This window comes from Hetaerina americana, unplaced genomic scaffold, assembly GCF_022747635.1.
Source record: "Hetaerina americana unplaced genomic scaffold, ioHetAmer1.1.p SCAF_3, whole genome shotgun sequence".
NCBI lineage: Eukaryota > Metazoa > Arthropoda > Insecta > Odonata > Calopterygidae > Hetaerina > Hetaerina americana.
The window spans coordinates 49,617,355-49,643,504 of NW_027286874.1; the positions used below are offsets into that span (position 1 = coordinate 49,617,355).

Consider the following 26,150-nt stretch of genomic DNA (forward strand, 5'->3'; position numbering starts at 1 on the left):
TCCTATCATGCAGTATGTCAAATTAAAAGTACAGTCACGCATGATTTCCGCATTTGGCAGGCGTTTCTGATTGCTATCGGTACATTTTCTTTCCATCTCGTTGCATCATCGAATGGCTTACGGCCAAAAGAAACTGTTTAGTAAACTGAAGTCCCGGGGTCTCCTGCTTCGTGTGAAGAGAACCACCAACCAATCTTACAAAAATACGATGCATATCCACCATTACAACAAGGGTACAACAAATTGATAATTTTCTGTGAAATATTTGCCATGGTACATAATAGTTTTAAGCACCACGTCGAAAATATTAAGCACTCCAAAAACCTATTGTTATAAATTCAGTCATTATAAAATTTTTCGCTAAAATCGTCATCGTAAAACAGATACTACATGTTGAACACAGCAAAGAAATACATAAAAAGTTTAAGGATATATGGTGATGGTGGTAAAAAGACGCAGATGACAAATTGAAATTAGAGCAACACACACAGTACTCCCGCGGGGCAAAAAAATACAAGCATGGATTGCCCGCAAGCTCTCATATTTCCTCAAAACATGCGAATGCGGGATTTCGCGCGTAAAATAAAACTGCTGGGCCGACAGAGTAAAACACTCGATATGCTGAAAACAGTAGTACAATGGCCTTAATCTGCCCCAGATACCGAGATATCCCAACAAAAAAACGAAATAACAATGATTAGAGAGTCGAAGTAAATAAAATTACACTCGACAAATTTCGGATATTAACAAACGGGTAGATCAATTTAAAAGTGTAACCAATAACACAATATTAACGAATAGAGTAAAATCGACGGTACGTAACAAGAGAAAACGGTAACAAACCACAGCTTATTGTATGTTAAATTTATGAAATGTACCTCGGCTGGTGATTCCGGGAATTTCATGATTGAAGTCACATAATCCAATAAACGGGAGAATCGACGTTTGATTGCGCGGATACAGCAAATCGCCAAATATTATTGTCGATCGGTTAGGAGAAACAAATGGAGTCACAATGATTAAAAACTATAGCAGAATTAAAAATTTTGAGACAAAATAAAAAATAATTACCCTAGAACCTTTGTCTTCGAGGTGATCCTCACATGAAATTGAGCACCGAAATGGAAACAAAGCAAAAAAACGGTCCGCAAAGACGCCGAAAGAAGTGTATTACGAGAAAATTTTGACATTGAGAGAGAGTGGCATAGGTTGAAAAGTCGAAATAACTGGGACCGCAATGCGCGATTTTCTCAACAGGTTTCACGTCTACTACGAGTGAACCTCACTATGAACCCGCAGAATACTGTGGCCGGGAGGAGAGCTTCAGCGGAATTACAATTTTAAAATTTCTCAAATTATGCATAAGACAGGAATACTGATAGACATGAGGACACAACAACGTTAACACACAATAGAGGGATCGAAAGAAATTTATTGAGGAGCCAGTGGGTTAGATTATTTGTTTCGCAATAGCCATTTTGATTATTTAAAATATTAAGGCTACAATTTTAACCAAGTTCACGGAGAAAACCAAGCAACAATTATCCCAGAAATGCACCCGAAGTTAACTAGAATTTCCCACCCAGCTTTATGGGCCCTGTGCGGGAAATTCCAGTCCTCAAATACTCACAGAATGTAATCAATATAAATAACAGCCAAACATCAAGACAACTGTGGATATCTGAAAACGATTTTATATTTCCTCGTATGTACAACTTTTCCATCAAAACTGTGCAATTTAAAATATTTACATTTACTTCACATTTCATATTTTCATTGATTAGGAATGCTGTAAACAATTTTAACCATGAAAGCGCTTCCTGGGGACCCAAAGATCCTATTGATAAAACAAAAAAACAAACGAACACTGGCTCCAAACGTAAACCAGAATACAGTTTCCGAAAACGCGCCAGGTACATCTCCCGAAACTTCCTTACCTTGCCTCGGAGACACTTGAAGATTCCAGAAATCAGGACGATTAACTATAGAGTCAAAATGCTCTTTAAACGACGGTTGAACCCTAAGAATACGTGCAAATCTGTAGAACACGGCTTTATTGCCGAAACGGCATGCGAACAACCCAGCGTATTCCTCAATACTAGCGCTTAAACCTCATGACGCCAAGCGGCGCTGCGGTAGATTCCCTAATACAGCAGCGTCGCGCGGTGGAGGAAAAGTCTCCTCAACCCACCCCGAGATAGCCCTCCCGTCAGTCGGACTCGATCTCTCCGGGGCGGGGGAGAGGAGGGCGGCGACGGTCGCGTGCCGAGGAGTGCGAGTGGAGCCGGAGTACATAACACAGCAAAAGCATCTTTCCTTCCCACATGGGGGATCTCCGTCGCGGTCTTAACACAAGAGCAGAGCTCACGCCTAACTCTTTTTTGTGAATTATTGATAGCTTACCGTGGCGTAGCCTAGGTTAGAGCTGTCTACGACGAAGCCGGAAGGGGTCTGCTGGCCCTCCGGCGGATGACTGGTAGTTGATTGGAGCTTGATAAAATTCCCAAGCGATGTCCAGCTCTCAAGAGTGGAAATAACTATGATATATCTCCTGGTAAAGTGGCAAACGTAATGGGACACCAACCACGACCGGTGATACAATCCCTAAAGAAATCACGTATCGACACACTTGGGTTCACCATCCGCGTCGAGAATGGGCGTTGAGTCAACGTGGTTTCCCTCCTTGGTTCGCCCTTCTGAACCCTCTTCCTGGAGTGAGCGTGTCCGACGTTTGGAACTAACTCGACTTTTCCCCTATCTCCGAGCCCAGGCGCCTACTGTGCGGCCGTCTCTCCTAATTGGGGCCCCGACGACAACCCAACCCGAACTCCATGAGCTCTCTGACGCAACTAAGGGCGGCGAGGCAACCTGCGCAGCCCTACACTCTTTCGGTGGGGGTCGGCGATCGTCGGCTGCTTTCGTCATTGAGACGCGCTCTATCTCTCTCCCACTCTTCCTCTCTCTCTTTACTCCTTCCATTCGTGCATTCTCCCTTCCTCTCTCTTCCTCCTTGTCGGACCTCTAGGTTCCTGGAGTGTCCGAGCTGACGACCTTCTATCTCTCCTACCCTTAACAGCACAAACACCTTGAAGACTACGCCAAGAGTTCGAAAAACAAAGTGAAATCATGCAAGGCAGATCTTTCTCTTTCGAGAAGGCACATTGAATGATTGATGGGGGTCTCAATTGAGAGTTTGTCGCGAAGAAGACGCTAATTTAGCTTCTAGTGAAAGTTTTCCCTTCCTGCTTAATGGCGTGGGTGGGCACACATACAACAAACACACTTTTACCAGTCTTACCGAGGATTTCAAGGCAGGTACGGATGACATAGGAGAGAATATTCCCGGGTCAAATTGAGAAATGCACAGAATGTAACCCTTCAATTTTTTCACATTTATTTTCTGGTGCAATATTAAACTAGGAGTTCTAATTATTTTTATTACAGATCAGGTATCAAGGAAAATGCACAGTTCAGTCAATTTCAATCTTCATAGCGTTTCAAAATATGCCACTAATGATAAACTTTCAAAGTTTTTCAAAGAAAAGTCAGGTTTGGCTGTCAGACTAGATCACTGTATGGTCTGAAAGGTTTGAAAACGACAATACGAACACGTTGATAAATAATATGAAAAATCATATGCTGTAATTAAAAGAGCCTCTAATGACCATCGGGGGAGTACAGGTAAATCATAGTGTACAAATCCGATGAAAACAGCAAGGCCAGCCAGATAAAGTGAGCAATTTGATTAAGGATTATTAATATACCAATTAAGCTAGCATAGGAAAATTTTAGATTCACTTCTCTTCAATATACAAATGAATCATTATTTTCTGCATTTCAATCCTTAAATTGGCTTACTGCAACTGATGTATTCTCTGTTTTACGCCCATTTTAATTTTTCCTGCGTACTTGACTCTTGTTCTTCCTCGCGGGATATTTTCTTCTATTATGTTTCTAACACGAATTATATATTTACTTAGATGATATTTTATTTGGAAAATTGAAAGGATAACAGTCTACGACAAATAAGATGCACTTTGGAAGGAATTTTAATTAATATTAAAATCCGAATCCTCAGATAATATTTACATCAAATCACTTCGGCGTAACTGCAACAGTTTGATGATGCATTTAGAAATTAAGGCGAGGAAGAAGACTTTCACGAGATTTTTTGCGGTAGCTGAAAAATGGAAGCATACCTCCAAAATCGAAGCAAAAGGAAATCTAAATTTTCTCTTCTTTACACCCAAACCATACCAAAATAATGTCTGTCATAACAGGTATCGCTCAAATTTTTCCTCGAAATAGCCGAGCTAATGGAGCGGATAGCTCTAATGTCGGATAAAAACATAAGCATCAGTTCGAATAGTTAGAAAAACGTTTGTAATAAAATATTCATTTGGAATAATTAAGTTAAAGTTTTATTATTTATTTGTTAAAAGTATAACATAAACAAATCTCCGATTTTTCCCTGTCTCCTTGGCCTCCGACAGCACTCATTCAGGCAGTAACATTTAGAATATATTTTATTACTCGTACCTTTAGTGTATCATTTCTTTGACTGACCCCGGACTACAAAAATCTATCCTGGTTTCTGTTCCGATTTATGTTAAACCCTTTGCCATGAAAAAAGGGTAACTAGTGCGACTGACATTGGGATTAGAATTATGCTACGATATACCCGCATCTCGCTATGCACATCCACCCGCGCTTGTATTGAAACCTAAATAAGGAAACGCTATCGGGAACTCGTGGCAGTTCCGAGGAAACGAGCTGGCTCGGCGACGCGTCCGTCGAGCTCGAAGAAAGAGCCCCCGCCGACCAACACGTGCCTCTCATAAGGTGGCGCCATGACCCTTCGGGGGGCGGGGCGGAGGAGGCTGACGGGCGGTGGGAGGGGAAGGGAGGTTTGGGCCCCTTTGCACACCTTTACCCCCCTCCCTCGGGTCTCTCCAAACTCACCTCGTCCATCCACCACACGAAAATCAATAGAAGAATATCTGCTACCCCTTGCTCTGGCGTCGGCGACTCGACCACCGATTCCGAGGCACGGCTCTCCGGGCCACCCTCCCCCGTCTGTCTTGCCCAAATGCGGATCCCCCCCCCCCACTCTGACTTTCCCTCTCCTTGCTCCGGGTGCCCACACCCCGGCCACCACCCTCCACCTCGCGGGGGCCGGCCTCACTTACCGCGCACGGATTTTCTTTCCACCCCTTATGACGGACCCCCCCCCCCCCCATCGTGACCAACCCCTCCTCCCGTGGCGCCCGCACGCTTCCCCGATGAAACGGTCGCCTTTCCGGTACGCCGCGCCGTCTGACGATGCCGCAGCCCCAAGGCGATGAGGGGCACGCTGGGTCCGGGTCGGATTGGTTAGCTGAAGCCTCGGAGCTGGGGTGAAGACGACAGGGCGAGCAGATCGTGGAGCTATTTGAGCCTATTCGCGCGGCTCTAAATACACGGAACTGAACGCAATATAACACTCTGAATCTAATGAGTCGAAGAGAGTTCTAAGTTGCGATGCCATTGGAACAATTTCCACGGGTAAACTACGGTGACCCGCACTTTGCGTTCTAGCTTTGTAAAATGAGTTTCAGTGACGTACCAGGAATACAGGCAATGGCCCAGGTTTTGAGGAAAAGGCGTCATGCACAGTATTAATTTCGTTCATGAATACCTGCTAATCCTTAATCATATATAAAATTCGACATTTAAAATGGGATTATTATAAATTAATCAAGTAAAATTTTACATCCCCTGAACAAGCAGATCATGTTCATATTAAGGAGAAGAAAAGAAGACTGAATTATGTGGATCATATTAGGGAGAGAAATCTTTTACATTGGCCATGCTGCATATTTTATTGTATTGGGATGTATTGATCTAATAGAAAGGCGGCGAAATAAGCCCCAATATAACATACCAGATTCAACCCTCGTGTAATTGGAGTTAACAAATTAATTTATCTAATTACTTTTTAAGTTATTCATTTAATAAAATATTGTATTTAGTTTTTCCACCCAGTAGCAATTATCCAATGCTAATTAATTTTTCATTTACGTCCACTTAATTAACGACTTAACAAATAACCATATCCGACAAATTTTTTCATGGTAATCAGGTTATGTTCTGTCTTACATATGAAATCGAAATTTAAATGACCACATTCCTTCCCGCCAATAGAGGAGCAACACATTCCATAGAAGCCACCTTCAAATTTCAGAGGCAATGCTCATGCCACATATTAATGTTACCATAGCATTAGAATTAGGTAAGTATTACTTTATGTATCTACATTCGAATACAAAACTTCAACCTTAATTTCATACATTCTACTACGCCCACTTCAATTGCCGGTCTCTGATAAATAGTGTGAAAAAGAACCATGCGGTAGCGTACTATACTCTCTTGCGAGAGATGCGGTTTGTAGATCTTAATGAGATTAGTTCGCCGATGCAAATTTCTTTCGAAGTGCAAAATCAGCAAATCAACGATGATGAAAACCAGTTTTTCGGAATACTCTTAAGATATCAAAAATGCAACATATCCAATAATAAGTTAGGAATAAATTAGCTTTGAATTAAAGAAATAAACGAGGCTGTTAGATTTGAACCCCATACATGTGGGATGAACTGGGACGATAGAGGCAAAACATGGCAACAGAAATCAATATTGTAACACGATATGCCACGCACAGTCACTCAACCGACAAAAAAATAATTATAATACTTTTCGTACACGATAAATTACGTCGGAGAAAGTAAGGTGACGTTATATTTCACGATAGCTGCAAATGTCCGTACGCACAATGCATTCCGACTTTAATTTTGCATTCAAATTGAATTACTTCACCAATACCACTCTGAAGAGTTTTTTTAATCATAAAGGAGTTTTTTTTTAGACATAGATGCAACGTGTGTCACTAGATATTAAATAGATTATAACAGACCAACCTCATGAATACGGCTAGAGAGTTTTTGAGGATTTTAATTGAACTTTTAAGAGAGGTTTGATCAACATATTTTGAATAAATGAAAATATGCCCATGACCCTCAGCAGCGTTAGTCCATTTATTCTAAGTATCACCTTCAAATAAATTAATTTCTTCACTAGTCTCTCATTTTATACTAATAAACGATTTTGTGCATCTTAAATTGATAGAGCACGCCACATTCTAATTTACAGGCAGTCATTAAAGTGATGGCATGACGCAGAAAGGTGTTAAAATATAAATAGTAATAAATATTTAAAATAATTCATCCCGGTAACAGCAAACCCAGACTCATTAAACGAGACCAAGCCCTGAAAACAGTAGAATATGCAAGTCCTTTCCCAAATATTCAAAAATACTTTTCTACTTATGACTGAAAACAATATTTACACAAACTAGCCAAAATACCAGGGATCGTAAATCGTAAATTTTGAATTTTACATTATAATTCGTTAAAAACCATCGTAAAACTGATGTGAACAAGCACAAAGAATGCACTCAACGTTACCATTATTTTGCGATGTAAATTCGATGGGACAGTGAGGTGTCAAAGTCGGCTGGCGCGCCACAAAACCCATTTCACCTATGAAATCATAGACAGAGAAATGTATTAAAAATTGAAGCTATTTTCAAACTACCCTCTCACATTGCATTATGTCGTCAATTAAAAAAGTAATGGAGGCGTCCAAAGCCAGGCATGCCTTTTCCCCTTATACATGTAATCACGCGGAAATTCTGGCCGAATAGTGATAGTTACCTGATGGAATGCAGTCGATTTTGACCTAATACTTTTCTTACACACCAACCATGCATAAAAATATTCCCTTGGTAACAATACTCGGTCAAAGTTTCTCTAAAATAGGGTAATCAAAATCGGAATATTTATAGAAAAAGATAATTCAATTCCTATAAAAGATGGAACAATGATTAATTTAAGTAATACTATGCATCTCAATTTCATAATGCAAAACATTAAAGGAGTGGAAGCTTCACTTTGAAATTATATTAATTAATTGACCAATGCATTTCATCCTTAGGAAGAGGAAAATACAGTTACAATAGAGGGCTAATACAAGGAAATACACAACCCCATAATTTACAACTGAACCTTAGCGCGTGTAATATAAGTAAGGATCGAAACGCACTCAAATACATGTATATATAGTTGCATCAAAATGAAGAAGAATACAATTTTCTTTTTCGTAAGAATAAATTTTTAAATGTTCAACGTATTTTAAAAATTTAAATGAATTAGAATCAATCTAAAAAAAGTTCAAAAATTGACAAAAATGAATAACTCATTACGTGGCAACTATACAATCAAATTTTTAAGCTAGTAGAATGTGACTACAATATTTCCGTCATTATCACCATTAAATTGCCTCAAGAATATAAGTCCTTTAAATTCAATGAGACTTATGAATTCTTACAAGGCGTTATGATTCAGATAATCAAAATTTAAGGCACATGTTACATATTTCGAATTTGAAAAGTTTATAACCTTAAAAAAATCATCTTATCTTTAACGTATCGACTTTTAACATTTTTTCGTATAGATTCGAAACAAATTTTTTCGGTAACATTTGACTTTATGACTCATACACACATAGCCATTACCGGAAAACATTTTACTAGGTGTATATAAAACTTGTAAAGAACTTATTGAAATCCCTAAGTCCATTTTTTCCGCGAATATAATAGTTACCCGAAACAGCTGAAAAAGGTATTTTCGAAGGAAACACTACGAGAATTGTAAAATATATCCGTTAAATTTTGCCACGAAATTTTAATTCTAGGAGGATATAATATGGTAATATAAACTGAAGGTGTGGTTGGCAGAGATGACGCAACGCCGAAGAAGGAACCGGTTACATGAGCACTGGAATTAAAGGCATTGAAATAGAGAGAAATAAATGGGCATTTTGGATGCCCTCATGGAAATTTTATTCGACTGGTCAGGTGATAGAATCACGCCAGAGTAAAGCTAAAGCACGTGAGTAGCTCAAGTTTTTGGATACTTGTCACCTCTTTGTTTTAAAGGGAACCCTTGCTTCTTTTAGACCGGCTCTGGGGGCACCTGATGGGGGAGGGGGTTCACGGAAACTGGATCAGATGGAATACTCGCATGGTTCCTCCGATTTCCGTGGTGGAAGATTGTCATAGAGATGACCTGTAAGTGCGACGTCAGGGTCGAATCGCTTCGGTTCGAAACCCTCAACAGCAGCTTCTCCTTTCTTTCGCCAAATAACAATTTTTGGAATCCCGCGGCGGTTACTAGGGATAATGGTGTCCTCCCTAATTGTAACGAACAGTCCTCCACTCTGCAGTACTCACGAATGCGAGCGGATCTCCCTTTAGAAAGTAGAATGTAAAAGTATCAAGAAGTTATAAGAATGCAGACGAGAGCCAACCCGCATTTTGTTGGATCCTTTTACAAGCGAAGGTCAAGAATCATGTGACACGATGTGAAGTGTGGGAGAGATAAGCGTAGGTCGAGGAGAATGAATCGTGGGCAGCACAATATGGGATGGGTGAAGGGATTTGTAACTTCGGAAATAAAACGTTCTTTTTTGTCCCTCATCATGAAATCGGCTAGAAACTACGAAATATCGGCGCAACATTATCTTTTAAAATTTTAGATCAAGTGATTAAGCCTCGAATAACTGAGCACGTGATAAAGTGAGTCAATATAACTATGGGTATCACAATATTTTACGTTATTAGTTTCTTCAAGTGATTTAAAAAGCAAGCCTCCATGATGCTACAGCGGCCATTTCACAATCAAGTTTAATTTTCAGCGTACTATTTAAGCTCGAAAGTCATCAATACATATGTATTTCTTTGGAAGTAGCTCCTCACTGCCTATCATGTAAGCCAATAGCCTCAAGTTTTCCCGAAACTTTGCTCTCGTGCCTTCCATAACCTCTCTGACAAATCATACGTCGCATTTGACATCTCCATTTATAGCTCTATAACTTCAAACTTTACAAATAGAGGTAATGAGGCTTAAATATAAGGAAATTACTATTTGCGCACCTCCAAAAGTTTTCACCAATATATGATGCACCTCCTAGTTTAAATCGCATCGCACGAAAGCAGGGAGAGGTGGTGATTTTCGAGGAACGAATAAATGAAAATGAAGAGCAACATCACATGAGAAAAACAGAACGCGTGGAAATTTTGGCACATGCGACTTGCGCTTACGCGAATCATTGCAAGTGGGCGGGGAGTGTTGGTCGTGGAAAATAAGAGGGAACTGCAGAACTAATCGAGAGAAAGAGAGGGCGATCGCGAGAATGCGATTTAATCCAGCTCGCTCCTAGAGGATTAATATAGAATGACAATCAAGCAGTAGGCGGAGGCAAACAGCATTTCCATTTGAATAGTGGAAAGAGGAAGGATGTTAGACGAAATAAATACAACCTTCCGCATTCAAAGGAAAAATACTTGTTTGTCAAAGGAAAAAGGGGATGAGAGGCAAGAGGAGACGAGGGGCTCCAACTCCCACCTCCACAAATATAACCCATATAAAGGGCGCGGAGGATTGGGTGGAGGGGAGATCCGCAGAAGAAGGGGACCAACGCCGACACGATGACGGAGGAGGCGATGGAAAACGGAGCAGGGGACGCATACATTAGGGAAAAGTACGGCGGTTGCCTCCTCTGGAGTATTAATTCAAATCCTGCCGCAAAGCAATCCCCGGCAAAAATACCCTACGCCCTCCCTATAAGGCCACAAGAGCACGCCTCATGCAAATTCAAGCCACTTCCGGCATGACGATTTTTCTCGAAGATACGAAGGGGCAATTAACAATTTGCAGATAAGAGAGGGTTGGGGGAAGCGGCGGGACCTTTCGTCGATGAGAAGCCAGAATCTTAGAATACACAAGTCAGCAGTGCCGCAGCACATGAACTCCCACGGAGACTTATAATTGATACATAATCCTCTCTGGGCGCCTGCAGCTCCAACCAAGCTAACTGATTTTTCGGGTACCAGATCTTCCTGGGAAACCATAACCGGCACAGGGAAAGGAACTGCCCCCCTTTCCCTGGTGTGTGTATTTTACTCGCAATCGGGCTTAGTACTGGGTGAACTCTACCATCACCTAACAAACCGATCTTAGGGTTGATTACTGAGTTTATGGTTTATATTATATACATGTATGTATGAATGCATGTATATATATAATATATATACATATGCATATATATATATATATATATATATATATATACACAAACACACACACACATATATTCATTCAAAATGATACAGACATAGGAAAATGAATAGGAACACATATAAAGGACGAACACAGGAGAGGTGGGGAAGGCGGAATCAAGCAGATCACAAGTGCAAAATTATTTCCTTGACCGGGACTTGAACACAGGATCTTTTGACTTGCCGGGCCGATGCTCTAATCACTTCAGCTATCGAGAAAACATAATTTACACTGACATTTTGCGGGGGAGGTTATGCAACCAAGAGCCCAGGTTCTTTCGCCAAGAGATGGCGTTAGGGAGCTGTATCACCCACCAAAGGATAAATGGTCAACGACAATAGGTAAGGACAGTACGAAAGCAAACATACAACGTCTTAAAGGATAGGAACCGTGCGTTACGTGTCACGCATAGCCAGAAGGAGACGAGCCATATTGGTCGAATACACATTCAAATACGAAAAAATCGCCATATGGCGAACAAATATTAATTCACAAGGATATAGACACAGGAAAATGGATAATAAAACATAAAAGGACAAACACAGGAAAGTTGGGGAAGGCGGAATCAAGCAGATAACAAGTGCAAAAATACTTCCTTGACCGGGACTAACACACATGCTCTTTCAACTGGCCGAGCCGATGCAGATTTCAGTGTAAATTACGTGGCTTATGTGGTTAGAGCATCGTCCCGGCAAGTCTAAAGATCCTGTTCAAGTGCCGATCAAGGAAATATTTTTGCACTTGTGATCTGATTGATTTCGGCTTCCCCACCTCTTCCGTGTTTGTGTGTGTGTGTATATATATATATATATATATATATATATATATATATATATATATATATATATATATAAATGAAGCAGACGGATTAACCCATTTCGCCTCGAATAATGGCTGATTTGATTTTAAGTAGTAGGATATAAACTCAAGCCTCAATTTAATCTCAGTCTTAAGAACGCAATTGATGCAATTAAACCCAATATATTGAATTCGTAAACATAAAATAATGAGGTTGATTTCGAGGAAGCAACGGGGATACATAGAAATTAGATCCTGTTCCTGTGTAGCTAGGAAAAGTGATTCAATTTCAATTCCGATTTCACATTAAATCAATTCGTTACGACAGGGATATATTTAAGAGAGGATATCATTAACATTAACTGACAATACCTCTCTCCGAATGCCTAAATTTTATGCAAATAAACCTGAATATTTAATGTGAACGTACCAGGTGATCGCATAATACGATGAAACAGGTGGGAAAAGTGATTTAATACGTGAAACAGCACGATTACAATTTATTAACCATGGGTATTTAAAATTCTGCAAAAATATACTAATGACTACTGGATGCATGAAGCTGATTTCCTTAGAGTGGCCTCATTGTACGCGTCAACAGGAGATATGCCATTTTACACCATTTATGTAGCAATTCATTTCCACAAAGCATACCTTAAAATTCATAACCGACGATAGAGAGGAACCCATAATCTGGATGTACGGTAACCACCAGGATAACTCATCACTTGACAAGACAGCAAATCCTACGCGGAATTAATAGGGTCAATTAACTAGCAAACGACGTACCATTTGCATGTTTAATGCAACTGGTTTCAGAATATTTAGCAAACCCGAGGCACACACGAAGTAATATCGGTGTGAAGCTATGCGGCTGGCCAAGTGAGAGATTCACAATTTTCGTAACTAATACGAGCATGTGTGCAGGAAAGCTTATAAACTTTGCTGGTATAAAAGAATATCTGAGGGAACGAGGGGGGGGAACGTTGTTGGAAGTCGATCGATTCAGATCTCGGAAGTTCATTTGGGCATGGAATAAGTATCTTTTTAGTAAAAGAAAAATAATCTCCATTGCATAACAGTTAACTCAATTTCTACAGCAGACGCCACGGTTTACTGCCATGTGGTTGACAGGGAAGCTTCGTAAACCATTTTAGGTGAGCATTCTTAGCCCCTTAAGGGAACGTGCTTATTATTATTAAATAGAAAGTTTCAGTAAAGCGGAAGAGAATATTAATTTATGCCAGTCCGCCTATTCAACAACCATAAAAGAATTTGGCTGTTCCTTTTCGACTACATGTAGACGCTTAAAAAATATTGAAGCCAGCAGCTTCCCGACATGAAACAATGAAGCAATTGCGGGATAATTTCCATAATTCTCGAACAGACAAAAAACAAGCAATGAAAAGACAGGGGCAATGAGACGTCATGAAAAAGACCATTACTGAGAAAGAATAGTTAAAACAAAGTCATGCGTTGCGGAAATATAGGTTGGCATATGCGAAAAAGGTTTTGGGACTAAGAACTTTTTGGACAATGCAATTACCACGGAGACAAAACTACTGAAGGGGTAAAAAAAAGTAAAGGAAGAAGAAATCTGGAGGGAAAGAGACAAAGGAGGAGTCCATTAAAACAAACTAATTCCCGTCGCTGGGAATCGTGGCGCAAACGGGGAGAGGAGAAAGAAAAGGCACCGTAGAGGAGGGGCAGATTGCGAGAGATTTTTAAAAGCGAAGCGCTGCCTCGTTAAAGACTCCCGAGGAACGATACCGTACGCCGTATGAACGTGAACATACGCTGAAGAAAATTGGCGAGAGTATGACGGAGGGGGAGGTTAGATTCGGGCGAAACAAAGCAGGGGGGGGGGGACGAGAGGAGGCCCTCGACCCTAGGGGATGGAGAGAAATTTCGAGGGGCGGCGGAGAAACGATAAGGGGGAATGGGGAGCAGGGATGTGATAGGGAGGGAAGCGGAGGTTACGAAGAGAGAGCAGGCTGCAAAAAGGTACGGTGAATGTGAAAGTATGGGAGAATATATGTGGAGGCGACAGCAAATTGGCGATCGAAATGAAGAGATAAAAGTCGACGGGGAAAATGCGGGCGGGGGAATATGGGGGTTTGGAGGAAAGACAAAGAGTACGGGGGATGGGAAGAAGCGAGTTGGGGTGTGAGGAGAGAGGTGCGTGTGCGGGATGAAGCACAAAAACAGAGTCATTATTATCTCCGGGCACCTTATTTTTCCCTGGAGCAAGTGATTGATGGGATATGAACGCGGCTCAGGATCATTAAGCGGGGGGAGGGCGCAGTAAAGACAAAAAGTGAATCGCTGGGAGAGGATACGTATAAAGGTGTGGAGAGAAAACCAAAGATAGGAGAAAATGATGGCGAAGCATTTAACTAAGTTGAAAGGAGGCAGAATGTTATAAATACTAAAAAGCCACCTCCATGGACATTTATTGAATGAGTGATTCCCGCGAAATGAACATAGTGTAATTGGTAACGAATATTTTTGTCAACAGGGGTCCGACAAATATTTGCATGTAAAACGACGCTATTCATCAAAACTGATTATTTTCATTCAAAAGATTTATTGCAATAAATATATATTTCTCGATATACAGCTTAAATTTGCAGTTGATAGAATGCTGGGCTATGTTAATCAATAGGGGTAAACAAGACTATTTTTACAGGGGTTTGTTCGAATCAAATGTTGGTTAGTTCATAGAGCGTCCATAATCAAAAGGAAAATAAATAATTGGACTGAGTCCCATATTGATGTGTAATATCCATTTCTACCGCAGTGGCAAGAGAAAAAACAGCGGCTTTTTTATCCAGTTCCATGGATGTATTCTGTTTTTATATAGTCTCATTGGGGTTAAAAAAACTTCAGTTATTAGCACTTTTTGGCACGATGGCTATCTGGAATATAAGGCGTCTGGGTATAAATTAGTACTCCATTAATATCAGTGGATAAATTACATCGTGATAAAATAAAAAGATAGGAAGCGTTGGAAAGTCGATGTTGTTGTCGATGATCAAATGGAAAGAACGACTAATGAAAACTCTAAAGAGGAGATCGCGTATTGAGACATTATGGCCGGATGAATATAGCCGTCCAAGGAAAAGTGATGGTAAACCTCAAAGAGAAGAAATACGTAAATATGACCAAGTTAGCTGATTAAAGATTGAATGAAGAACTACGTCTGACCAATTTTAGGAATAAATAATAAAGCTAGACAGTACTGAAATGCTAGAAGTTATTCGTGGAAAAAAGAGTGCAGGCCTGTATTTGCAGTTTTAGACTAAGAGGAAATTCGTTTCTACTGGTTTCTACGCTTCTACATCAAGTCCACTTCCAAATGACGCAGAAGGATTGAAACTTGTCACTTCTCTAACATAAGTGGAAAACTTCAAAGAATTCATCTTTCATTACATTTTTAGGGGTGAAAGCCGATGATGATGACAATGAATACACAAATGCCGCTCAAAAAAAGATCACCGGCTAAATAAGTATGCTAACTAGCCATTATTATTTTTAAATTTTTTCCGCGATTCTTTCAATATATTTTAGAAGTATTCGATATGATGTAAACAATCCAAGAAGCATTATCGGCAGAATCAAAAGTTCAGAAATGCATGGGATGTATGGCTAATTCTAAAAAGGTAGTGCCACAATATAACTCATACGAGAAGAACGGTTTATGTATTCCAGAAAAATACAAAAATAATTTTAATTCAAATTATTGGTAACAGTTCTGCAGACGTAAATAATAGAATACGCTCAAAACTCACTCCGATACCGACCGAATTCATTTATGGTAATCCTGTTCCCCTAAAATTCCTTTGAATCCTGTGTGCAAAATTCAATGCAAAACCCAGTTGAAGGCGGATACAAGGTATTTCAGTAAAAGCGCTTCCATTACGCAAACGAAATCTTGACGGGGACAAGATGATTTATTTTGAAATAAAGAAAAGAAAAAATAACTTTGCACTTACGATTATGCATATTAATGAGTTACATAATTAATATACTGTTGGGGCGACGTAAACGTATAGTGGAAGTTACGCAAAGAAGTAAAATATATTCACTTAATTGACCCAATAAAAGCAACTATTGCCATTTTACAATTGAAAAATTTTTAAGATCTTACCCAAAATGGAGGGTTTATTAATTTTTACTGCAAAAGGAATTAAAACAGACAAATTAGCTATAACTCATAACCTGATAAAACTAAAGACTTTCCCAGCAAAAACCTGTATTATCATAAAACAATTTATCCAAGCCGAGCCAAAATATTATCGATCATAACGAAAATTATAATAACACGTGAACAAACCCAAGGCAAAACAAAATAGTGCATAGTCATTTATTATTTTTGCATTTTTTATTTTATTTTTTACATTTATATAAATTATTTTTTATTTCATTTGACTCAATTAATAAAAATAACTTGGCAACAATGAAATACGAGCGTACGTACGCTCGTCGTACGAGTCGTACGAGCACAAGTAATTATTCAATTTGAAGAAGGTGCTATGTTTTAACGTAGATCATTCCTAATTCCAGGGATAAAAAAATCTGCAGAACTAACCGTAAATTTCAGATGAATAACTCTCGTAAAGAGGGACAAATTAGTTTCGGGAAAAACTTCAACTACACCGACAAGCGTGATGCACCACCATAGCTTTTCATCACCGACCGCTTCCCGGGACCAATTTGGAATAGAATTTTGAAACAAGTTAGCTTAACGTGAGATGACACTGCAATAACTACTGTGGAGGTAAAGCAACTTTCCTGCGCTTTTCTTAACTCCAAAAACCGCGTTATTGGCCAGGACCCGAAGTATATAAGATGTAGCCTTCGAGATGCTGAGCGACAAGACGTTGGTTGGGCAAAAATAAAAAGGAAAAGGTACGACACCATTGATGTTAAGACATGGGTTATCGCTCTTTCCCTTCCGCACACTCCACCCACTCACGAGCCCATACAATGTCGCCTTCCGGGGACTACGGCGGTTGTGGGACGCGCTAATCCACTGGGGAAATCAAGAGCACGATTGGAGAGGTAACTGAGGGACGGAAGAAATGGAGAAAGAAAGGGAGTGAGAGAGAAAGTGAGCAAGAAAGAGGGCAGTATTTCGAATGGAGAGAGTGGGAGTGAGAGCGAGGAGGTAAGGTTAGGAGAAAGGGAACGCGTTTTTGGTCTTTTGAATGGCAAGGGGGGGAGGTGTAAGGTGGTGTTAGCAAGTGGGAGGGTGGAGTGGGTGTGCTATTCGATGAGAGCTACGAGGGAGGGCTGATCACTCCGCCGAGCGGCGGCGGGTGACGATAAAGGGGTCTTAAGAGAAGGGCGGCGGAAATTTCCGTCCGAGGAAATTCGTGCCTTTTATTCGTGGATAGGCAAATGATATGGATCCCACCTTTCGGCAAGGCATTCTAGTCTCGTCCTTTTTCGAAAGGAGCATGTCGAAAAAGTTGAGTGGTCCTGACATTTTTCGCAATGTCAATACGGTCTAACTAATGAGATCTCTTTGTCGGGCGCGCATGCCTTCAATCACAGCGATACGGCACGGACTCATTCAATACAGGTTAAATTTTCCATTAGCGATTTTTTTTCAAATTTTTGGCAGACGAAAACAATTAATTTCAAAGGGTGAAATAATTTAACCCCCGATTTCGATACATACGGAACATGTATAAATAAAAAAAATATTTTGAAGCATTTTTCTCGTTCGAGAGGGGAAAAAACAAAAGGAGATGTAATCAATAAAGTCACTTCACGTCGGAATAACATTTTTAATGCACCATTTGCTCAATACTTAAAATGAACTTTATGAAATGACGGGAAAATGATACAAGACTATAGAGTACATCAGAGGCAATAAACTCAGGAGACCAAATCTTAAGAATACTGAAACATAAGGCTATTTAATCATTTGAATCTTATAGATATATTGAGAAAGCCATGCAATTTAAGGGTTGCGTTTACAATAGAAGCAATGTACAACCAATGAACCAATGACGTACTCATTCGATGTACTCTTCAAACATGCTCGGTTCCCGGTGATCTGAGCGTGCCAGGCGAAGTACCTATTTGCGATGATCAAGGGAATCCAATGGGACTAGGCACGTTCGCGTTTGTTTATTGCCCCCTTCTAAGGCTTTACCATCGAGTTTCCAACGCAATGATGTCGCCGCGCGTCGCCAATCACGCTTCAATCAGACCGTAAGAACGGTCACGTAACTTTTTTTTCCACAAAATTAAAATGGAGAGATTGAGTACATCCAATCATGTAATCCAAAACAGTAGCATCGATCAACTGACGATTCGGATGTCGCAGTATTCAACCGCACCGATTGCTTCCTCTCTCTCCTCCCACCCAGGACAAAACAAAAATCTCTATACTTTCGACCGCGTCGAAATCCCCAAAACAAAAGCATAATGGAGGATGACAATCGACGCTTTAAACGAGGCGAAAGACACAAGAGAAAACGCCATTTGGGGCGGACATCGAAAAAGCTTCGCGTGAAAAGAAGGGTGGAGCAATAAGTGGTGCTGGCGGGGAAGGGTGGAGCTAGGAAGGTGGACGGGATTCGTTGTGTCGGGGGAAGGGGAGATGGGCAGGAGGGTGGGCAGAGGCGAGGGAGCAAAGTGGAGGGCATCGAAGTGGGAACAAAACACAACCTAAGGAAGTTTACAACTAAATCATTTCCCGACCTATGGTCTGAGGGGCGCATGCGATCCAAAAGGAATGCAGGAGGCAGCGTGACACGCGCATATAAAGGGCGAAACGCGGGAGGAAGGAGCGCCCGAGTGAGAGAGTGGGGAGGGGGAGGAATTTGGGGGGTGGGGTGGGTGGGTGCATGCAGGAAAGGCTGGCGCTCGTGAAATAAACGAATGTTCGCGGCGGTCTCAGTCGGAAAATGCACGGAGCCGGAATGGATACACGGCTGCAGTGCAGCGAAGGGGATTAGGCCTGCGTTTGGCAGAGATGAGCGGCGTAAAATATAGACTTAGACGCCCCCCCCCCTCTTTACAACCCTCTTCCCTTCCTCGCCGCTTTCATTCCCCGATTTCCAACTGCTCCTCACCATTTTGCCTCGCCCGAAAATTGGAAATCGCGCCCAAGGCACGTGCAGATGACATGGCTCGGTCAACATGCCACGGGGGTGCCTTCGAGACACTGAATAACAAACGACTAATAACTGTAAACAGCACCACGGAAAATGATCCTGGAACACGGAAAGCGGTGTGGCTTGACCTACTATGCCATGTGCTACCTGAAACTTGACTAGGCAATCGATAAAACGACTTCGAGCTTAATAAAGGTTACCAAGCTTCAGGGTATTTTGTCACATGGCAAGATTGCAATGATAAACATACTGAAAGAGAAATACAAAATTAATTTAAACGCGGAAAGTAAAGAATTAGATTTCGAGTCAATTGACTTCATTCAGAAGAAATTTAGGAAGACAATCTTCCCACACTTTCCAACCGTAGTAAAGGTTTAAGAATAAAAAGGGTACAAGGTTGATAAACATGGCACATTTTACAGGATTATATTTACTTTTCAATGGACTATTTCCTCCTACTCTGAATGAAATTACAAATATACTTCATGTGAAGTTCACCCTACAAGGTATAGATATTTTAACACCGTAATATCAAAGAAATTTATTTGGAAATAGTGCCTAACACAACTAAATTGTAGATTTTCTGGAACTATCTTCCTTTCCGTACCAACATGCCTCTTCTACAATTCAAACTGTAGTCGTAATATTCTATTTAAAGAGACCGAATCAAGTCAAATCCTTATCGTACCCGCTGATGAAAACACTACCCGTTTTATGACAATTCTATCCCACAATTACGAACACGCAATTAGGGCCATTAGTACCAAATTCAACCGTTGTTTTCGGCAAATTCGAAAGTATTTCAACACCGTCCATGCCATTATCACCTTTTCCCTTTCCTATTAATTGATTTCAATCTTAAATTTCAGAACATGATAGAAAGCGCATTATTCATAGTAAAAATTAGCATGAACTGGGTCAGATAAATCATTATGCTCACAGAGCAAAACATAAGTGCCGTGGGGCTACGAATATCATTTATTGATTGCCGCGACTAGACATTAATAAGCATCACTCAATAATTTATGTTTTACAAAACAGAAGCATAGGTTAAAATGACGTGATGACTTTTTGGTAACGATATAAAAAGAATGAGAGCTGATTAAAAAGGATCTAATTACAAATACGCTCCTATCTATTCACTCTTATAGAATAGTGTGACATTTTATATTTAGAGCAGCTACCTATTGTGAACATCTAACAGTGTTGTGGAGATAAATGAGCAACATATTGCAGGCAGCATTATTATTGAAAGCAGCATTATTGAAACGAATGAGCCAATCAAAGGGACCGATATTTATTGAAAATAATTTTTATCTACGAAGAGGCTTTTGTGAAAGGAAATCGCTACTCAAATCCACGGCGAGACTCGGCAGAATAAACCAAAACAAGACAAATATTCGATGAGCAGGATTTAGGAAAATGAAATTTAGCCACGAAAATAGCCTCTCCGTACTGTGATAAAAGTAGGCACAAAAATGTAGAGAATTGTAAACTAACTTCTACCGTGTCAATTCTCATTTCCTATATTACCCAGAAATACAGTCCTAAGTGACTAACAATGATTAACACGCCCTTACTCTAGCGCTTGAGATAGTCCGCGAATATTCGAGGATTTCATGGAAACCACAAATTTTCCTTACCCTGAGGACTCAGAAGTCTAGAATTTGGAAACCAAAATAATTCACACAGGTTACTGACATGAAAAATTGGAGCTGAAAGCTGTGTTGTTACCATAGTTAGCCCAAAAGTACTACTGGGAGAACTGGAACAGTTAATCGAAGGGTCTCACTCAAAAGGAATTTTCAGCCTATGATAGATATCCACATTTGGGCGTGCATGTGATAACTAAGACTTCCAAATCCGACATCCCGATTAAGGGAAGAGAAAGAAGGACGTTATTTAACGGTTGTCAAGATTCGGCACAGTATATAGCATATGATAGGAAGGAACTAACAATGAGCTGCAGAAGAAAATCCTGCATTAGTGGGGAAATAGATGGAGTAAGTAACGATGTGAAAAGGGCTACATGGACAAAAGGAGTTGGTAAGGTAGCGGGAAAGTGATATTTAAAAAAATAAAGTGAGTGCCGGAGCACAATGGATAAAAGCTCTTCCAGGGGGCCCTAGACGAGAGAGGGTGGGGAATGGTATCTTGGACGAGGCGGTTGGGCTGAAGGACGATGAAAGGGCACACACTTCTGAAAAGAGTGAACAATGGTGCCTTGTGGGAATGGGGGATGCTATGGAGGTGCTGAGTGCGGGTAATGGTCGAACGGAAGGGAACTTGGGAATTTGGAGAAAGCGAAGAGGCGGCAAAAACCTTTAAGGAAGGCCGCCGACGCTGTTAAGGAAAGGGTGGTCGCAGATGAGAACGGACGCCATGACCTTAAAGGCTCAGGTTAACGTGAAGAAATGGTGAAGATGAGAATCTGAAGAAAAGGGGAGGCAATTCACATCGCGGCCCAGTAAAAGGCGTGCCCAATCGCAGTGCCGCGCCCTTTCAAAAAACATGAGAAGCCATCGGGTGAACCAAGCTAAAACTTCGTTTGTTACGTAAACAAAGATCAGGCTATTAACTCAAAGGAAACCTTAACGCAAACAGAATGTTCCATTGGACCCATAACAAAGAACATGCGAAGTTCAGAGATTCCAAGTCAAGTGAATTGGATGTTTCTCAAATTCCCTAGCGATCAGCTCGCAAGGTAGCTTCCAGGCATATCGATAACGTGACTTGCGAAGCCATCAAGCGTTTAGGCAGTCATATTTCTAGAAAATCAAAGTAAATGATTAATTGGTTGGGTTGGTTAGGTGAAAAACGCGCTCGCCAGACAACCCAAATTTCATGAGTTCGACTCCCGCCTCGGACATGAGTGATGGGCATGGGACTCAGGTGGTCTAGCCCTGGGAACATTTGATGAGAAGCCACGCTTATCGAGAACCCTGGGGCAAACGGACCACCATGTTCACCCTGAGATAAAAAATAAAAGAAAGAAAATATTTTGATTTTGGCTCCAATCGTCAGGACAAAAATACAGATGAAACAAAAGATACGTATAAAGAGAAGACTCATTAACTAGTGCCGTTATTGGGATCGATAAAAAATTGCTTAGTGACAGGCAGATATGATATACGGGCATAAAAAACAAAAAAATAAATTTAACATATCTTTTCACCCAGTTCCAAGTATGCGTATATAACCAATATTATAATTAGTCAGCGATAATATCGTTGAGGTTAACCAATTTTGTCGAATATGAAATTGATTTCCGAAATAATTATATTTCGTTATCTTTCAATGTGAATAGCAAGGGGAAATTCATATGAAATTACCGTTAATAGTAACGACTGAAGATTTTATTCTTTTGGGGGAGAAGGGAAATGAATTTGTCAGAGTTAGATAACAGAATGCTTGGAAGGTAAGAGAAACCAAGGAAAAAGAAGGAGACGGTTTGTAATGAAAGACGGTTATGATATAATACGAAATGTTGAAAGAAATTCCGATTCAACTTTCATGTCGGAAATAGACAAGACTTGACAAAGAGAAGAAATAAGACAACTGTCTTTAATTACCTGCTGCTGTCAGGGAAGCAGTAGTCGATTTTACCGCGAACAGCACCGATGAAAACAAACATAGTTTAATAATGCGCGAATTCAAACATCCTCTTTGAATTCACGAGAGATGAAACACTTGGATGAACTTCACCGTCTCAACAGCAAACTTTGCCTTTCGGCTTCAAATGGTTGAAAAGTAAATAGTCACTTGAAATCCTTTCCATTAATCGCATAATCCAAATGAATATTGAAGCAAAGAACACCAGTCATTCCTTAACAAAGCAACAGTCTTGCTAAATGATTTTTAAACACTTTAAATGGACAACGTACTTGTTTCACAATCCCATGGATGTGGGTCCATGATCTGCATCGGGCATGACATCAGCTTGAAGGATATACTGTGACAAGGAAACGCTTGCGGGAACGAGGAGTGGGTACTACCAATGGATGTTCAATGGCGTTGAACGTACACCAATCATGTACCGGGTCAAAAGAACACGTTTGGTCACACCACTTGGTTTAGTTTAAAAGTTTGATTCACTCATTCCCCTCTTAACGTTTTGTCATTACTTCATCTACTTTTTAAATTGTCATTTACCGTTATTTATATCCATCAAAATAAACTCCTAAAATATTTCTGGATCAATATCCCAATGGTTCTAATGTTGCTCACGGTTGAACCAAAACCAATCATGTATCAAATCAAAATACATTATCCTGAAATATTTCTCGTTTACATGATTCTAACATACTATTGAGATAAGCAAAAAAACTAGACGACAGCTTTGAAAAATTAATATCAATATTCTGCATTGAACACCTGTGTTATCCTCCAGACGCGACTGCATCAAATTAAAATTCGAGCAAAAAAGTCATGATAATATTCCTTTCCTTAGTCTAATAACAATCTGTATGCATAAACCACCCATGAGTAAACAAAGGCGATTACACAAAAGTGCTGTTAGTAGAGCAAGCTCCGAAAACAGCCATTACATCCCATAAAAACAAAACCTCGGCGAAATATTTTTGCCCCTCCGACCAAACCTAGTAAAACAAACATGAAATGTGCAAACAACCGGATCGGCACCGCAGACGAGCAAAGGAAACGCATTAAATCGCAGGGGCAGGCACAAAGGGGCCACGGAGAACTTTAACCCCGCGGTGGAATGCTCTGCGGGAACGGTCATTTCAGGATCCGCCGGGGAACCGCCCCCCCCCCCCACCTGGACACACCAGCTTTGAAAAAAATGGGAAATGGAATCGTATAATGGAGGGTATCACGCGAGTGACATATTACTCCTCCTTTTTCCCTCTCCCCTCCGAATTCGCCGCTTCGGAACACACATAAAAGAGTTTGTCATCAAAGCTTCACGAGGTTGAAATGTAATGAAATAATTGACTTTGTAATTCCACACACTTTATTTAAAAACACGACCCAGGTTTCGACGTTGAACGTCGTCATCATCATCATCATCAACGTCGTCATCATGATGATGACGTTCAACGTCGAAACCTGGGTCGTGTTTTTAAATAAAGTGTGTGGAATTACAAAGTCAATTATTTCATTACATTTCAATATGTTATGCAAATTCCACAAAGTTACGCCTGAGACAACAAACTTCACGAGGTTATTTGGGATTTAGGGGAGGGGGGGGGTTGGGCATGGAGAGGGCGAAGGGAGAAAGGCGAGAAGTTTGAGGAGAGCTAAAAGATGTACCCGTGGGGAAATGGAAACTTATTACAAAGAGAAACTAACGAGGAGGTCGAAAAGGCACTCGAGGGACGGAAGCGGGAGAGCCTGGAGAAGAAAAGGTAAGGATTACGAATGCGTTGGAATAATTGTGACGTCGTGCATTTTTAAGTTGGGCGAAGTAAACGTTGCCCACGGTAACGAGAACTTAGACCCAAGTTGTTTGCGACGTGAAAGAAAAATATATCATCAATTTAATGTGCATGAGTTACAGTTTAGCTCATTTGCTCATTGAAAAATATTAGGTACCGTGACTAGAAGACATCTTGACTAAAAAATTTTGAACTATAGACCTCCCTGACATGTTCCTTTGGTTAAAAAAATAATCATCAGCTAGTAAACTTTTCTAGAGTAAAAGTGAATGAATAAACGTTTGCGCACGAAACTTTCAACTTCGATCATTTTTCCCCAGAGTGAATGACGAGGTAGAGAGTTCAAGAAGGAAATGAGACCCCAATGGCGCAGGGAGATTAACTTCTCTATTTCGGCGAGTCTTAAAACAGAAAGTTAAAGAATAAGGGCATTAGGGCTGAGAGGATGAATTCCTCGTTTTTAGAAAGGCATTTTGACACCATTAATAAGTGCTCGTTGCACGGGCACCCACATCCTTCGTAGCCTATTTTAGGGAACTCGGTGTGACTTTAATGGTGAAAGGAAAATTTCACAAAAAGTGCAAGGTTGTGAAAACGAAGACATTTGTGTGACTTTTGAGAGTGAATAAAAAAAATTCACTAAAGAGTCGGGAGTTCGGCCTCGTGACTCTTGGAACTGTGCGAATATGGTAAGTGAATCCCAAGTGGGATTAAAGTCCTTTATTTGAATATTCGTTTGAATCACTTTTATTAGCCAAACTTTCCAACACTATCAGTCGTAAACAAACCTACGCCCGCAAGGAGTTTTCCCCCCTCTTATTTTGAATAAGCAGTCGTTTCCAATGCTTTCTGACGAAGTGAGCAGATTGTTTTTCCCTGGGCCGAGGGTTAGGAACAAGATCAGTATTGGATCCATTGAATATCTGATAGTTCATGACTAATCAACGAATCCGATAATATTTTTGTGGAAAACCAAAGTTGATCCATCCACAATGTTGAATGCATCCAAAAACATTAATTGACTTGAGTAGGGAAATGACGCAGGTGACAGAATCACGAGTACAATAATTACGCATGAGCGCGTGACAGCCTTCGATGATCAGCGTATCCAAGCCTTATAACGCTCATTATCTCGTCAAATAATGATCAAAACCAAAATCCTTACTGTAATTACAAATTATTCATCTGGTAACCAGCAAATCTCCCTACTACCTTTTCGATAACATCCATTTAATTCTTGTCCATAGAAAAACTCCGTTCAACTCAAAGAAAAATCAGTTTCTTAAGACATAAAGTATTGGAACACAAAATTCCGGATAGCCACTAAAGTACTCGTGACTGATGCATCAAAAAAGCAAACGTGTTCAATTTAGCTTATTACTATTTGTTTTTATCATCAAATGTGCATAAAAAAATTGACCGTTCATGATAAAGGCTTTAAATGGATGGAATATGATACACTTAGTTACATTCGCAAAATGTTATTCACTGAATTTTACAAAGTTTATCTTGTTCGTCAAGATGAATGTTCACAAGGTTGGGCTCGATACCATTGACTCTTTAAATGGATATTTAAATATTTGCACTAGAGCAATCGTTTTCAACTTATG

The 26,150-nt window shown here is 40.3% G+C and overlaps 1 protein-coding gene across 3 annotated transcripts in view; it reads right to left on the reverse strand.

The window, feature by feature from the left end:
* LOC139690723 (neuronal calcium sensor 2) overlaps window positions 1-26,150 on the reverse strand; it is a 381,336-nt gene that overhangs the window by 57,363 nt on the left and 297,823 nt on the right. The window contains exon 1 of one of the 3 annotated variants that reach the window (XM_071588244.1): window positions 2,404-2,833. The exons of 1 other annotated variant lie outside the window; for it this stretch is intronic. The gene's annotated coding sequence lies outside the window, so the exon portion shown is untranslated. Of the gene's footprint in view, window positions 1-1,937; window positions 2,079-2,403; window positions 2,834-26,150 lie in introns of those variants that run through there. One more of the 3 variants, XM_071588246.1, reaches the window with a different exon arrangement.